Below are 16843 nucleotides of genomic sequence, written 5' to 3'. Positions count from 1 at the left end.
ATAAACAAGCTGTATACTCATTTTTTTATGCACAAACTCAACTTAGTTAAAAAAAACTTGAAATGTAAAACTAAAATAACAAGTATCTCAATCATGACACATATGCAACAAACATCCCTCCGTTTTTTAATGTTTTTAGAACTTTTAGCTTTTTTTTATTTCTTTTTGTTTGTTAAAGTGTATAATATCATTAGATATGTTTGTTTAGAATTTTTATAAAACTTCGCAAGTATTTTGTATTTAAAAAAATCTGAAAAAATTAAAAAAAAAATCGCCGGTGGTTGACTTGAACCATAGCTTTTGAGTTAAGAAGCTCAGCGCGCTAACCACTCAGCCATGCTGGCATGTTGGTCATCTTATTAAAACTATATGAAAATTGTTTTTAAATGAAATGAATGCTGTAGATCAAAAATTAAGAAGAAGTTGGCACTATGCAGTTTTTAAGTGAAAGTCAAACTGTAAAACTTGATATATGTTTAAGTATATTTTAACATTACAAAGTATGAAGTTTACGTACATATGATACAGGTTTCACGTTCACTCACCTTTTCTTATAAAACAAAGCTGCGACTCTTTCTTGTCAATACCTTAATTGCAATGGCTGCCAAAGGGTCAAAAGTTAACTGTAACTGTTGAAAAACCCATTTTTTCGACATATGCAGATGTTTGTGCTAAAATTTAGGAGCATGAAATGTTGCACACAGTACATTATGTCATTGCTCACAAAGGAAAGATGGAATAAAACTTTGAAAGTTGCTATTCAAAATTAGTTAAATAAGTTTTACTTATACAATAAATCAACAATTATTTAATCTAATCTATAATAGTTTTTGAAAAAATTGTAGCAACGACAACTATTACACAAAAATTGTTAATTTTTTCCTTCATACCAGTTGTGTATTTCCCAATTTTTAAATTTAGAACTGTTAAATAAAGATCACAAAGTTTTTTTTGAAGACAAATACTTTTTTTTGAAGACAAATACTTTTTTTGACTGTCAACAAGGAATGGACAGAAACATTAGAGCAAAAGCACAGTACAGAAAAAAAAAATAATGAAGCCTACGTTACACAGTTCATTTTTGAAAAGTCTTAGTTATCTTTATTTCCATTTCATGTTTGAAATTTTTACATGTATTATGTTTGAATATATTGTTTGAAAGTTTATATTTTTTTAATTGTCAGATCAGTAAGGCAATGTTTTTATTTTTAAATAAATGTGTTTTGTGTAACAAGTTTGTAAATTTAAAACAGATTTTATTGAATGTTTTGAAATTATAAATTTCAAATGCTGTAGGATTGTTAGGATTTATTCATTTTTAATGTACAAGCTACAGACTATTATTTTTAAATTTTAGGCTACAGACCATTATTTTTAATATACAGGCTACAGACCATTATTTTTAATGTACAGGCTACAGACCATCATTTTTAATGTACAGGGTACAGACCATTATTTTTAATGTACAGGCTACAGACCATTATTACAGGCTGCATACCATTACTACAGGCTGCAGGCCATTGTTGCCAAAACAACAAAGTTATTCTTCAGGGTACCAAAAAGTTTGATTGTCCAATGGTTTATATAAAAGAAATAGTTGAATTTCCAGAGTTTGAGGTATTTAACTGCTATTTATTCATAGGTGACATTTAAAAAAATCCTGTTTAAATTTATATTATCAGAATCATATTATTAATTTTGCTCTGATGATAATATACTATATTATCATTAGAACTAAATCACAAGTAAAATATATAGCTATATAAAACTATTTACCTAAAATATTTTAATTCACCCAAGAAATCCAGTACAAGATGAACATGTCTTGTATATGTATATGGAATAACTTGTAACTAAACATCAGTATTCAATTTTTGTATATAAATACCTTTTTACATATAATTTTTCATTAATATTGCTAATAAGAGATTCATCATGGTTAAGAAAAGAAACTTCAAAAAAACTTCGTGTAGCCATATTGGACAAAAGAAGTTTACTTAAGCGTAGATAATATATTTTAGTATTGCCAAATATTTATGCTCATAAGAACCATGCTGCATGAGATGTTAGTAACATTTTTTTGTTGTTTAATTTTTTATCTTTTTTATTATCTTTTTATTATTATTATTTTTTTTGCATTTTATTTTTTATTTAGATAATGACTGCTCAATGCATTTACTAATAGACAACAGGTCTCTATTAACCCTTTTCTAAGGATCTGATTGTCAACACTGTTCCAGAAATGAGGCGACATCTTGATTTTTTTGTTCAAGCTCAATTTACTTTAATGTTCCTCACAAAGAAAACAAATGTTACTTTCCACTGGATAAGACCATTTGAAACTATATGATGAATGCAAGGAGAAAACTTTGGAGATCTTTGATAGATCAAGAATGTTTGGTTGATAAAATTAATGATTGGAGAATTATCTTCGAAGAAGCTATGATAAAATTCAGACCAAAAAATTCTGAAAGACAATGATCAACAGCTTAAGGATTCATTGTTGTTTGTATACCAAGATAAGTGGCAAAGGAGACTGCTTTTGGATATGGAAATGAGCTTATTTTCCTTGATGCTACATATTACACAACAAGATATCCTCTTCCCATATTTTTTCTTGTTGTTAAGACAAACACTGATCAAGTTGTTGTGATTTTTGTATGCAAGAATTAAACAACAGAAGCTATCACAGAGGCACTGATGTGCATTTAAAAATAGAATCCTTTGTTTTAACTTAAATTTGTTTTAAGAGATAAACTCATTAGAATATGTGTTTCCAGGTAAGGATTTTTATGATATGCGTTTGCATGAACTGTTTTCGCTGCTTTTTTATTTTAAGTATTATATTATTTATTTTCAAAATGAGATATGTCATGTTTTATTCAGGATCAAGTGTCTTAATTTGTGACTTTCACAGAGAACAGGTTTGGGAAAGATGGTTATCCATAATCACTAATGGGTGTTCCACAGCAAAAGAAGCAGTTAAGTTACAACTTTGTCAAATTGCTAACTCTAAAACAGAAGAGATTTGTATAAATGCTTTCAAAGAGTCAGAAGCGTGGAAAAATCACCCAAAAATTAGAGAGTACTTAAGTAACACTTGGTTATGCAACTAAAAGGTTAGTTAAAATGTTAATAAAAAATGAAACCATTTTTGATTTTATTCATTTTGAATATCCTTCTTCCTTCGAATTTATTCTACATCTTATCAGTTACTATGGATGTCAAGAGATAAAAGTACAGTTTTTAACATCTTTAATTTGAAGCAAATAAAAAAAATTATCACAAAAGTTTTATTACATTAAACTTTTATGTCACAAAAGTTTTCTTACATTAAACAAAACTCGTAAAAAACACAAGAATATGAAAAATGAAAAATCTTTAGTATTTTGTTGAATCTCCTTTGGCATTTAGACAAGTTTTTAATCTTCTGTTCATCGATGACAATAGTTTTTTGGTGTAAGAAGACGGAATTTTATTCTATGCTTCTAGTGAGATATTCTTTAGCATATTAACATTTGTTATTCTGTTTTCTGACTTGTCTTTCAAAATAATCTTACATATGCTCTATTGAGTTAAAGTCTGATGATTGGGGATGAGAATGCGGTTGTTTTGGAGTATTGTAGTGCAACCATGATTTTACAACATGAGCAGTGTGTTTCGGATCTTAATCCTGTTGAAATATTCAATAATTTCTCAACTTTAATTTAGCAGCATCTGATTTCGAATTATTTTTTATAATGGTTATTATGTTTAATGTATAATATAATGGTTATGGTATGTTAATGGTAATGTATATTATAATGGTTAATATAATGAGGAGTTTGGTATTCATTCAGCCTAAAATAGACCGCTGGATGCATATTTGGATATATCCAACGGTCAATTTTAGGCTGAAGTAATACCAAACTCCCCACTGCAGCTCCAGCCACCGATCCCCAGACTATCACACTTCCACTTCCATGTTTCATTGTCGGAGTCAATTTTTTTTTTCTCTAGTTCTGTATTATTTTCTCCATATTTTCCACGGCTATCAGGTCCGAAAATATTAAATTTACTCTCGTCAGTAAATAAAACTTTGTTCCAAAATTGTTCATGTTCGTTTTCAAAATGTTTGGCGAAGTTCCGTCGTAACTAGGTATCATAGCTCTAAGAAGAATTAAATGAAAAAGTTTACGTAAAGGAAATTATATGAATTTCAATATTTTTGTTGTATTTTTTATTATGATTTAATAGATTAATTAATTTAATTAAATTTATAGATAAAAACAAATTTTAATGAATAAGAGAACTTCAGTATATAATAACATTTTGGAAAAAAAAAAAAAAAAGACCTACTGCCAATCTATACAAAATAGGAAAATATTACTTAAAAAAATTGTTGGCTGATTTTAGATAACTATATGTGAAATAAGCTTTTGACATTATAATCTTGCTAAAGTTTTTTTTGATATTACCTTCTTTATTGAAGTCTATCAAAAAAACATCACAAAATATCACTAACACCTGTGATTCCACGTTTTATTATATATATTTTTATATTAGTCTGGATGCTACGTATGATTTTTTCTTGGAAATGAAGTGGATATTACAAAAACCAATTAGATAGTTTAAAGTTGATGTCTAAAATAAGAATAACTTTACGTACTTATACTCTTTCTGTAAGTAATTTTACGCATACTTTCCTTATTATATGTTTATTGTTATAATACTGCTGTTGTTGTGCTTATGTATAATAAAATTAGTAATTTTGTTTATCACATTATCCTCATCAAAATGATGGCAATCATAACTGTTTGGGTTTTAACATTTAAACTGATTATAGTTATTCCTGCCAAACCAGATTTCTAATTAATTTATTTTTATTTTTTTCACTACCTTATTAATCCATTTATTAATGCAAGTTTTTACGTAAACACAAGAAAAAGCTCTGTGGTCTTACTGTGATTGGGTAGTTTTGGATTGATGGTGTTATACCTACTCTTCCCATGTATCAATTTTATTACGTATTTAAGTGTTCAAATTATACAAACTAATTTTAGACTAAAAGAATCGGACAGTATAAATTAATTAAAACTAAATAAAAATTAAACATAAAAAACGAATATTTTCATTAAACCATTTAAAGTTAATTAAATGTAAAACGATTAATATTTCCGCTAAACCACGTTAATTAAATTTAATTATATATAAGCTAAATATAAAACGAACAGCCGCACCACACCATATAAACGTAATTTAAATATAAACAAAAGCTAAAACGAATAATTTCAATATACCGTATAAAATTAAAATAAATATTAACTAATAACAAAATGAGTACCATCACTAAACCGTATAAATACCGTATAAATAAAACGAATATAATATAAAACGAATAAATATATAGTATACCGTATTAATTTAAACTAAATAGTAAAAGAATAACTATAACAAAACGTATAAATTAATTTGCATATATTCTGAATATAAAACTAGTGGCTTAAATAGACCATATAAATTGAACTAAGTAGAAATTAAATTTGAAACGAATTATTAGGTAACCAAAAAAGTTCGTGCGGTTTTTGGTAATTGAATTGTTTTTAGCATTTTTTACAACACCCACATCGCACAAGGCAAGTAGCTTTGTTGCGTAATAGAACGCGTGTGTCACGCGCAGTTGCTGCATATATAGTGTAGGCTTGTAATGAGCTTACAGGAAAGGTTTTGTGTAAAGAAAGGATGTCAACCCAACCAACGATTATTCGATCTTGCTTACTTTACGAGTTCAAACTTGGAAGGAATGCAACACAAGCGGCCAAAAACATCTGCACAGCATTTGGAGAAGGTGCAGTAAGTGAACGCACAGCACAGAAGTGGTTTCAGCGATTCTCTTCGGGAGATGAGTCCATCGAAGACCTGCCGCGTTCTGGACGCCCATTGTTGGTTGATGAGGATGAACTGAAGGACGCTGTCGAGTCTGACTCCAGCCAAACTTGCCAAGAACTTGCAGTGAGGTTTGCTGTGAGTGTTGAAACCATCCGCCTGCATCTGCATGCGATTGGGAAAGCGTGGAAGCTGAGTCGGTGGGTTCCGCACAAATTGTCGATCGACAACAAGAAGCAACGGCTTACGATCTGCACATCACTCTTATCACGCCACAATGTTGAGCCTTTTCTTGATCGTTTATTGATATGCGACGAAAAATGGATTGTGTACAACAATACCAAGCGTTGCTACCATTGGTTGTCCCCCGATGACCCCATCCCAAAGACACCCAAGCCCAATCTCCACGAGCGGAAGGTTTTGCTCTGCATTTGGTGGACTACAGCTGGTGTGGTGCATTACGAGCTGCTCCCAACAGGCCAAACCATTACTGGACTGGTCTACTCAGCACAGCTGCAACGAGTTCACAACCTGTTGCTTGTAAAGCAGCCTGCACTGGTGCACAGGAGAGGAGTTCTACTTCTCCACGACAACGCGAGACCGCACACCGCTCGCGTGTCTCAGGACAAGCTCCAAAGCCTTGGTTGGGAGAGTTTGCCTCATCCACCATACTCGCCAGACCTCTCCCCTACTGATTTCCATTTTTTCCTTTCCCTGGGAAATCATTTAAAAGGACAGCAGTTCCGAGACCAGGACGCGGTTGAAATGGAGTTGAAAGCGTTTATAGACTCAAAGGACCGAGAATTTTTTAGAAGTGGAATAAATAAGCTTGTTTTACGTTGGGAAAAGGTTTTAGATGCTAATGGTGACTATTTTGATGAATAAATGTACTTACTTTTGTCGTTTTGTGTGTTTTTATTATATACCGAAAAACCGCATGAACTTTTTTGGTTACCTGATATTTTACTAATAACTGGATAAATTAAACTAAGTTTAAAACTGCACCATTTAACACAAAGGTTAGTCTTAGTATAAATATAAAACGAACCGCATTAAAAACACGTTGACTAAATGGAAATTAAACATAACACGAACAACTCTATCTAACCATATCAATATTACCATTTTGAACCAGATCATGAACCCCATTTGATCGCAGAATTCATACCATCCGTGAGACATTTATGATACGCATCTATAATGTATGTTTACTTTGCTAATAACACAAAACAAATGGTATCCATGCTCCACGACTGACACTTTTATGCATTAAATTTACGCTCTACACTGACAATTTTTTATTAGCACAACATTTAATGACATTTGCTTTCCTTGGCTATGGTTTATTATATCTGTTTATATTTACTACATTAAACTATGATTGATTTTCATTATTTCTCTTCTTAGAAGCTCTTTGTTTTCCACTGGACTTCTGTCCTTTTGTACTTTTATCTCAATCTGATTCACTCTTTTAAATTGTTATGCTTATCTAAGGCGTTCACAGCTCAGTACATTTCTACTAGAATGAATTGCATTCAACACAAAAAGTATTTACGAACACACAGATTCATACAAATAAAGACATTAAATGAGATAAAATATTAACATTTAGAACACTACAAACACAAAACACAATAACTAACACAACTTACAAAACACTAAAACAACACTTACTTAAATCTAACTTAAACAACACTAACTTAATTCTAACTTAATCACTGAAAAATACTCCCCTTTCAAACACCACCTCTTAATACTGGACATCTGTCCAAATACTATAATTTATCTAGCACTCCCTTCTATTTGTATAAAATATTTCTTCCTTCTCTTAAGACTATTACGGCTTGATGGTTCCATATAAGTCGTGGAACTTTAATAGCTTCTACTGCGAAACAACTGCAAACTATTTTTTTGATAATATTAGGGACTCTTTTGATGTTTAAAGGTCTTGTGGCACCCCTAAAAATATATTTTATTCAAAATTTTTCAAATTCAGTATTATTTTATTATATAGGGGGTGTCAGTAGATATTTTAAAAAAAAGTTGTTTTTAGCACCACCCTTATATATATATATATATATATATATATATATATATATATATATATATATATATATATATATATATATATATATATTCCACATTATGTTAAAGATGTAGTGGAGCATTTTTTTAAACAAACGGTTGTATTGCTTTCCCTTCAAATTATGCTCCAATGAAATTTTGCCTTAAAAATAAATAAAAAATATCTTTAGTACTTCGAACTTCTTTGGTCAAAAAAAATCTGCTGGAATATTTGCTACACAATACAATGCCAATAAAATTTGAGGAGATAAAGTAATCACTCACTGGCTATATCATCTATATAACTTGCTGTCAGACAATCAATACAGTTTTTGATTCTCTCGCTCTACTGCTGAATCGCTAATTAATGCGACTGAAAGATTTTATCATGCATTAGATGAAGACGGAGAGGCTAGAGCTATTGCTCTTGATAAATCTAAGGCTTTCAACAAAAGTTTTGCATGTTGGTATTTTCTATAAGCTTGTTTCTTATGGTGTATCTAAGAAAGTTTTTGAGATTATCAAACCATTTCTTTCTAACCGCTTTATTAAGGTCATCCTTGAAGGCCAACACTTTTCTTTCTTTCCAGTAACTTTTGGGGTGCCTTAAGATTCTATACTTGATCCCATTTTGTTTCTTATCTACATTAATGATATTCCGGACAGCAAAAAATACTTATAATTGTTAAAATAAAGTTTTAAAGTTTTTGTTAGATACTGGCTATTATTTTTTTGCCTCCACAGCTGCACCTTCTGGAGTAGCAGGATGGTCTTATTAATTTTTTTCTTTGTTAAGTTTTAGAGCATAATTTTTTTCAGACCATCTGCAGCGCATTAGGACTAGTTATCTGAACAGATTAAAAATATAATTATCTTGATATATGCGCAAAAAATTTCTGCTAGTGTTTTGATGTTTTAGAAAGTTTAGGCTTTTATAAAAGTTCTCTCTCTTTTGTTTGTTACAGTGTATAATATCTTCACATATGTTATGTATATAATATCTATAAAACTTTAAAAGTGTTTTATTTTTTATTTTAGAAAAATAAAAAATAAAAGGACTCGAATCTCTGTGTTTTGCTTCTGGAACTCTGCAAGCTAACCACTCGGCCACACAGGCCAGTTGTCTGATGAGCATTTTAAATTATTCAACAAACAAAAGACTTTATAAAACGGCAGAGAAATGCTACAGATAAAAATTAAGGAGATATTGCTGCACAGAAATTTTTAAGTAAAAGTTAAACTGTAAAACTTGATATATGTTTGAAAATTACATAATTTGAAGTTTTCATAAACCTATTTGAATACACTTTTGTTCACATTTTCTAATAAAAAAAAGTCCTGCGACTCTTTCTCGCCATTACCTCGGTTACAATGACTGCCAAGAGATCTGTGTCAAACATGCTCGAAAAGACACTACTTCTACAACTATCAAGTTCAGCATTATTATTTAGATGATAGTGATTCAGAAGTAGGAATAGCTTTATTATCGCTGTCATAATTATTTTTGAAATTGCTATGTTTATTTTTATTCTTGCTGTCATATTTATAATCTACAATATATTTATTTTTATAGCTATTTTGTCATTAACATTTAGTAATTGTTATTATAGTTATTGCATTGTAGTTATTATTCATCATATTATTATATTCATAGTAATATTATTTTTATTATTATTATTATTTATTAGTGGTTTACTTTTTTCACATTTTCTATTTCTCTTATATGTTTTTATGTTAGTTTTCTTTGTTTATATATATTTTTTTCACTCAGTTTTATTTTATATAAGTTTTTAATTTATAATTCTAACTGTCATATTTCATGGTGAAACAAAGTATAGTAAAAAAAGAGGTAAGAGTTACTGATTAGTGTAATCCTTTTAATGTGCTAAACACTGTTTTGATTTTTAGTTAAGTTGGTCATTGTTTACAATATTGTGATTCAGCTTTTAATGAACCACTTGCATGATCTCCACTATAAAGTGTTGAGAGATGATTATGACCACATCTAAAAGAGCCTCCTCCACTATAGTGGTCTTCTCAAACTCTGGGAGGTGATTAACATAAATATATAAATACAACCCTCACAATTAGGGTTGGCATTCGACAATGCCAACTAAATGCCAACCGATGTGGTGCTGCTACATCGACTGAGGGTTTGGGATGGGGCAGCAATCTTTTCTTTCATTCTTCTTTTTTCTTCTTTTTCTGAAAAGTTAAAGCGCACATTTTTATTTTAAGAGCGATAGAATGTATATATATATATATATATATATATACATATATATATATATATATATATATATATATATATATATATATATATATATATATATATATATATATATATTTATATATATATATATATATATATATATATATATATATATATATATATATGTATGTATGTATGTATGTATGTATATATATATGTATGTATGAAAGAATGTATACATGTGTGCAAGTTTCTACATATTGAGGAGTTTTTTTAGAAATTGACAATTGTGCCCCTCTTACTTTGAAACCCGTGTCGGCGCCCCTTGCATGTATGTATGTATGTATGCATGCATGTATCTATGTGTGTATGTATGTATGTAAGTATTTATATATGTATATATATACATAAATATATTTATGTATGTATATACTTACTCATGTTCTCTTATTATTTATTAGTTTTGTAGATATTTTTTAAATAGTTTTACAACCAAAGCAATCAATTATTATGTAAATAATATAGCATTACCAGCATTGGTTCTCTTAAAATGATTACTTATTTATTAGTTTTATCATAACTTTGTGTTGAGAACCTTTAGAGTACTGCTACTGCAAAATCCACTTTCTTTGTAAGCTTCAACTGTAAATGATGAATAAAAAGGCTATAAAACAAAAATAAATATTGACTCAATACTTATCAATAATACAATAGCAATCTTTATTAATATATCAATGTAAATTTCAGATTTTTAAACTTTAGAACAATTGGAATTAGTTCTTATTTTTAGCTCACTGAACAGCAATTAAATTGTGGTTTTTATGTATGATCCAATATTTGTTTAAAAAATGCTACACTACATCTTTAACATAATGTGGAATATTATTTGTTAGCTTTATAAAAATTGTTCATATAATGAAAATATTGACAAATATTTAGCCATCCAATTTTGAAACATGTTTTTGACCTGACAAGAGTGACTGTGACTGACTACTGCACATATATGCAACCAAATCTTTTTATTTTATTGAAATTAATTGCGAAAAAATATATATACTATACCATTATATATTTGTATAGACACAACTTATAATAGTAGAACTTGTAAAATACTCACATTAGCAAAAGTTTGAAGAAAAGTTCAAATAATACTTTAAATTTAAATAATTAACTTAATAAAAGAACAACAAAATAGACATTTATATCTCATGTAGATCGTATTAAATGTTCATTATACTGAACATTTAATACGATTGATAGATAGCGTTGTGATAAAAGGTATTGCAAAAAGTATATTTATGACGAGTGTTCATTAAAGTTTATGAGTTATATTTAAACACTTTTAACGTAAATACCGATCTAAAATCTTTTGCTTTTATGCACATAGTAAAAACTATAAACTTTTAACTTAGTCTCGAGCACAATGTAAAATTCAAATATATAATGACATACAAAATGAACACAGCCAAAAAGAGAGTAAATTCCATTCAAAATGTCTAAAGCTTATTTCATGAACAACATGATTAGCGATATTTAATACCATCCAAAAGTCGGCGATAAAAACGCATGCGCAAATTTTTCTTTGGTCTCGATTTTTATGAAAGTCGGCAACCTACTTTTGAATGTAATTAAAAATGGTCAACCATTTTTAACTACAATATTATCTTAAAGGGGTCGTCCATAAATTACGTCACGCTTTTGGGGAAGGGGGCGGGGGTAGGCGATTTTGTTACAATTTGTTAGGAGGGGGAGGGAAGGGGTCTCATTTTTGTGATGCAACATTTTTTTCTTTTCTTTATTTAAATCTAGAGGAATTTCTTTTGATGTACCTATATGCTGATTGTAAAATCAACTACGCCTAAATCTTACTTAGTCGATGTGTACACGCACTGTTACGGCTGTAACAGTATATGTGCAGCGCACATTCTGCGCTTTGTCTTTATATGGTAAGAACTTTATTTAGTTAGTGCACATAAGTGTACAGCAAAATAAAACAACCTTTATGCACTAATTAAAAAAATATATATCGATACCGAAAGCCGAACCCGGAACCCTCGGCTTACTAGCCTGAAGCGGAATCCAATCGGCCACGCTAACAAGCAATTTAAAAGAAAATTATATTTATTAATAAATATTTTTGCATGTATAATATATTATAATGTATTATTATGTATTATATATTATATATATATAATATTGTGTATGTACTATATATTGGAAGAAAAGGTTTTTAAAATTGGTACCATGGTTAGGATAGCGATGATAATTTATACAATTTTACACGGAACTTTTTTTTGGGGTAAAAAAAAACATCAAGCAGACTAAAAAGTACTAATTAATTGACTCAAAAAAGCTCAGAAAATTAAAGACATTAAATTTAAAATGGTTTTATATTTTGTAAAATTTTGTACACCCCCTTTAAAGAGACATTTAAAAAATATTTAGGGGGGAAGTGGGGTACAAAATTGTTGCGTAATTTAAGGGGGTCGATAATGTGTTACGTAGTTTTAGGGGGGTCAATATTGTGTTACGGAGGCGTTACGAACGAAGGAAGGCAGGGGGGTTGTTATAAAATGTCAAAAACTGCGTGACGTAATTTATGGACGACCCCTTATATCAATTTAATACGAAACAATACGAAACAATTAAATCTTATTACCTCGATTATGAAAATCATGAAGATGAAAGTGAATGTATTATTCTTTGAGATTTCCAGTCATATCCCAAAAAGAACCACGATTCTGAGTACCGCAATAACAAATTACGCAATAAATTCTCTACGTCTTTCTCTACTTTCATTAAATTAAACAAATTCTAGTTTATCGATATAACCAGTGGCACTAATAAGCTAATAAATTTAAGTACGTTCATACCTATACCAAATAACCTTACAAAATTTTAAGATGACAAAGGCCTGGGAACAAAAAAGCACTAAAACGCTTAACACCCCCTCCCTCAACCCTCTGCTCAAACGTGTGGGAAATAATGTAGTAAAATTTTCAGCTATGTTAAACTAAATTCAAATTTATCGATAGATTTTAATTTTCGTTGAAAAATATTGTAAATTACAAAAGTTATGTAAAATTTGCAACCCTCTTATTTTGGGGGTGAGAAAGAAAATTACCAACTAAAAGAATTTTACAAGATGACGAATATGAGAAGTTTTTATTAAATAATGTTATTGAAGACCTTAATTCTCTTACAGTTGCTAATTCACCAACAAGATATTAATTATCCAAATTTGATGGTTATGTTGTGTTCAATAAAATTGTTCAAAATGAACTACACATACCTCAAGTTGCTGAATGTATTCGTATGGAAAAAAATCTTCATGTCAAACTTTTTTATAAAAATCTGAAATGTGATAAAATGTAAGTTACAAAGAACTTAGCAGATATAAGATTATTTTATCTAAATATTACCATATAATAGATATTTGAACAATTTGGCTAGACTGCAATGTTTATTTAACACTAATAATGTTTTTACAAATAATATGGCTGAAAATATAAATTTTGTAAGAAATTAAAAAATAAACTTATAGCTCTTTATGAAATGTTCAGCTTGAGTACTATTGCATTTAATGCTCCAACAAAAATTAGGCCATCATACGTACATCCCATCTATCTTCATATCGTTCTTCCATAACCTTCAAGTCATTTTTTTTTATTATCTTTTTTTTTTTAGGTACCCCAAGAGGTCCTTATGCTCTTATCACAGACCACCGCGGATTAGCATTTAGTTGGAAGTTCACGCCTCCTTCCGAACCGATGTCGCAAAACTTGCCCAGAGGTCAACTACGGATCCTTTCTTTCTGAGGCAAGTGCGCTACCACTGTGCCACGTCTCCTAAGATCTAGATGAAATCATTCGCTTGTTCATGGCTGCTCAGATCTTGATAAAATTGTTGTTTTCATCAAGTCTTGATGAAATTGTTCGCTTTGCTCATCACTGACAGCACTAAGATTTTTAGGAAAACTTGCAAAATGGCAGTGCAGAATATATAGTTTAATACTCATATTGTAACTAAGTGCTTTATAATTTTCCAATAGTTGCTGAACAATTTCTTTGTAATTATGTGCACATGTATTTTCAAGAAAGTTCTTGACGATGTCTTTAAATGATATCTAAGCATTCTTCTCAAGATCCAACTTAGTTTGGATAAAATGTTTATCTTCGATAAGCTGGTGAGTTTGAGGACCATCAAAGGCACAGGCCTTAATCTTTTCAATTGGCAGTCTAGGAAATGTAACAATAATGTACTTAAAACGGTTGCCATCAGTTGGTAGTGCTTTCACAAATTGCTTCATGAGACCTAATTTTATGTGCAAAGGTGGAAATATTATTTTCTTTCTGTCAACAAGTGCTTCATGTAAAATATTTGGATATCCAGGCTTAAGATCAGATCTTGGAGGCCAGTTTGTTTCAACCCAATGCTTATCTATAAAAACTTTATTTCTTTTTTCGTAATTGGATACTCATAAATTCATTCCTAAAACGGTTATAGCAGTTCTTTTTTAAAAGGCCTAGGTGACTAACGTTGCCAGACGTCCGGCTTTTACGGAGTAGAATACAGCGCCAAAACTGTAAAACTAAATTTTTTTACTGTATTCTCTTTTGTAAAAGCCGGACATCTGGCAACCCTATACGTGACCAAAAATGTTGTTAAATTCTTAAGACCAAGAAAGCCATCTTCCCCTTTAAACCACTCAGCGATGGTTTGAATCGGACGATAGTTTTTTTTGGACTCAAGGATTTATCATCACTGTTGGTAGCATGATCATTTAAAAAAAGAACTTATAAGTTATAACCATATTTTTGGAACTAAATTATGAACATACGGTTATGAACAAAAAAATAAAGCTATTAAGCTATACCCTGAATTACTTAATTTGAAGAAGACAATGGCTATCTTGGACTCAAGAGTTCATCAACGCTGTCTTAATTTTCTCCAAAGAAGAAGTTGTTACTCGGGTGAGTTTGGGACGCATTCATTTATTATATATTAAAACTATGCCATAATTTTCAAAATGTTGCTTTTGTTTAGGATAAAGAGGCGGTTCAAATGGGCAATTAAGCAGTTGGAAACGACTCTGTTTTGTCGGAGAGGAAATTTTATGCAATAGTTGAACGCAACATAGTCATATTAAATAGACCACCTCAAAATGTTGCATTTTTTCTATGATATTCGACAAATAATAAAGTCCAAGTCTCCATTTTTTAACAAAACTGTTTTCAACGGAGAAAATGAACAGAGACTTGCATGTCTGGAGTAGAACTGCCGAAGGTTTCGTTTTTTTCCTGCTTTTTTTTTCAAACGTGCTGAAAGAAGATGATAATGGAACTTTTAAGCTACTCATAAGCTTTTTGTAAAGCTCATCAAGACACTCCGATTCCGCCTTAAAAAGCTTTCTTCACACCGAAATCAAGAAACAAAGTTGCAAGCGTATTATTTGAGCCGTAGAACTCAAAATAAGTTCAATAAGGTATGTGGAGAATTTGTGCTCTTTGCTATTGTTAAAGAAATCTACACAGCCATTTATTTTTCCATATCCTTTTATGGAACTTTGGAAGTGTCTCATACGGAACAAATCACATTTATATTTCGATTCGTGTGCCTTGGCACTGACAACCTATTTTTACCTTAAAAACTCTTCTTCAAAATGAAGGAGAGTTTTGAAGTAAAAAAAAAAAAAGAAGGGTGCTAACTTTGCAAAGCTGATTATGGACATTTTGGATCAAAACTAAGTAAGTTACAGAGCTTTAGAGGCGAGGGCTTTGATAACGGAGCGAAAATGTTTGGTTTATATAAAGGAGTGCAGCCCATCATTCTCAAAAAATAACTTCAATTTTTGAGCATGCCTTGCAGTGTGCATAGCTTCAAATGACGTTCTTCTTATCCCCAAATCTTCCAATTTGGGTTTAAAAATGATTTTGTTAAGAAGAGGGCAAGGATCAGGCCATCTAGATGTTTTCAAGCGATCAAATACTGGACAAATAGAATTCCTTTCTCTAATTTAGAGCAGCCGTAGCACAGTGGTTAGCGCGCTTAACTCAGAAACTAGAGATCCGTGGTTAAACACCACATCTGGGCAAGTTTAATAATATCGGTAAGGAAGGAGACGCGAACTTCCTTTTAAATGCTCTTCCGCGGTGCTCTGAATAAGACAATAAGGTCTTCTTTTTTTTTAACAATTAGTTAAAAAAAATTAAGTTGCTCAAAGGAATCTACTATAAAGACCTTTGGTCAATATTTCAATTTATTTGCATTTTGGTTTGCATTTTCAATACAATCCCGGATACAGTGGCTGAAAGAAAGCGCTCTTTTTAGTAAGTTTGGTCTTTTCAAATCCGAAGTGAGATCCAGGGGCGTCACATTGAAGGGGGTAGGGAAGTCTCCCTAAAACCCCCTACCCCTCAGAATCTTTAAAGTTGGGAATTTTCTTGTCACGAGTTGAGATAGTTGGGAAATTGGAGATAAAATGAAAAAAGATTCATTAATTAAATAAAATCAAAAAGTTTTCAAAAATCCATCAAAGATGGATTTTTTGTTTTACTTGGTTAAATTGAAATTTTAAATAAACTTTACAATTTTAAATAAACTTTACATTTATTAAACGACTTAAAGTTTTCCACAAGACGAAATAAATCGAAATAAAACCTTTTCCACAAGGCGAAGAAAATCGCCTAAAGTAAATTTTTT

General features: G+C 30.4%; 1 long non-coding RNA gene across 2 annotated transcripts; it reads left to right on the top strand.

The window, feature by feature from the left end:
• The first annotated feature begins 292 nt into the window (after positions 1–292).
• LOC136084673 (uncharacterized) lies at positions 293–9499 on the top strand. 2 transcript variants are annotated; one of them, XR_010640752.1, is made up of 5 exons: positions 293–2065; positions 2156–2780; positions 2887–3119; positions 4546–4661; positions 8968–9499. It is a non-coding gene; the product is annotated as an uncharacterized LOC136084673 (long non-coding RNA). The 2 variants fall into 2 exon arrangements; XR_010640751.1 differs by having other exon boundaries at positions 293–2780.
• Positions 9500–16843: the final 7344 nt, after the last annotated feature.

The sequence above is a fragment of the Hydra vulgaris genome, chromosome 09, assembly GCF_038396675.1.
Source record: "Hydra vulgaris chromosome 09, alternate assembly HydraT2T_AEP".
NCBI classification, from domain to species: domain Eukaryota; kingdom Metazoa; phylum Cnidaria; class Hydrozoa; order Anthoathecata; family Hydridae; genus Hydra; species Hydra vulgaris.
Note: the sequence above shows the minus strand (reverse complement) of the source record. Positions and strands in the feature narration are given on the sequence as shown.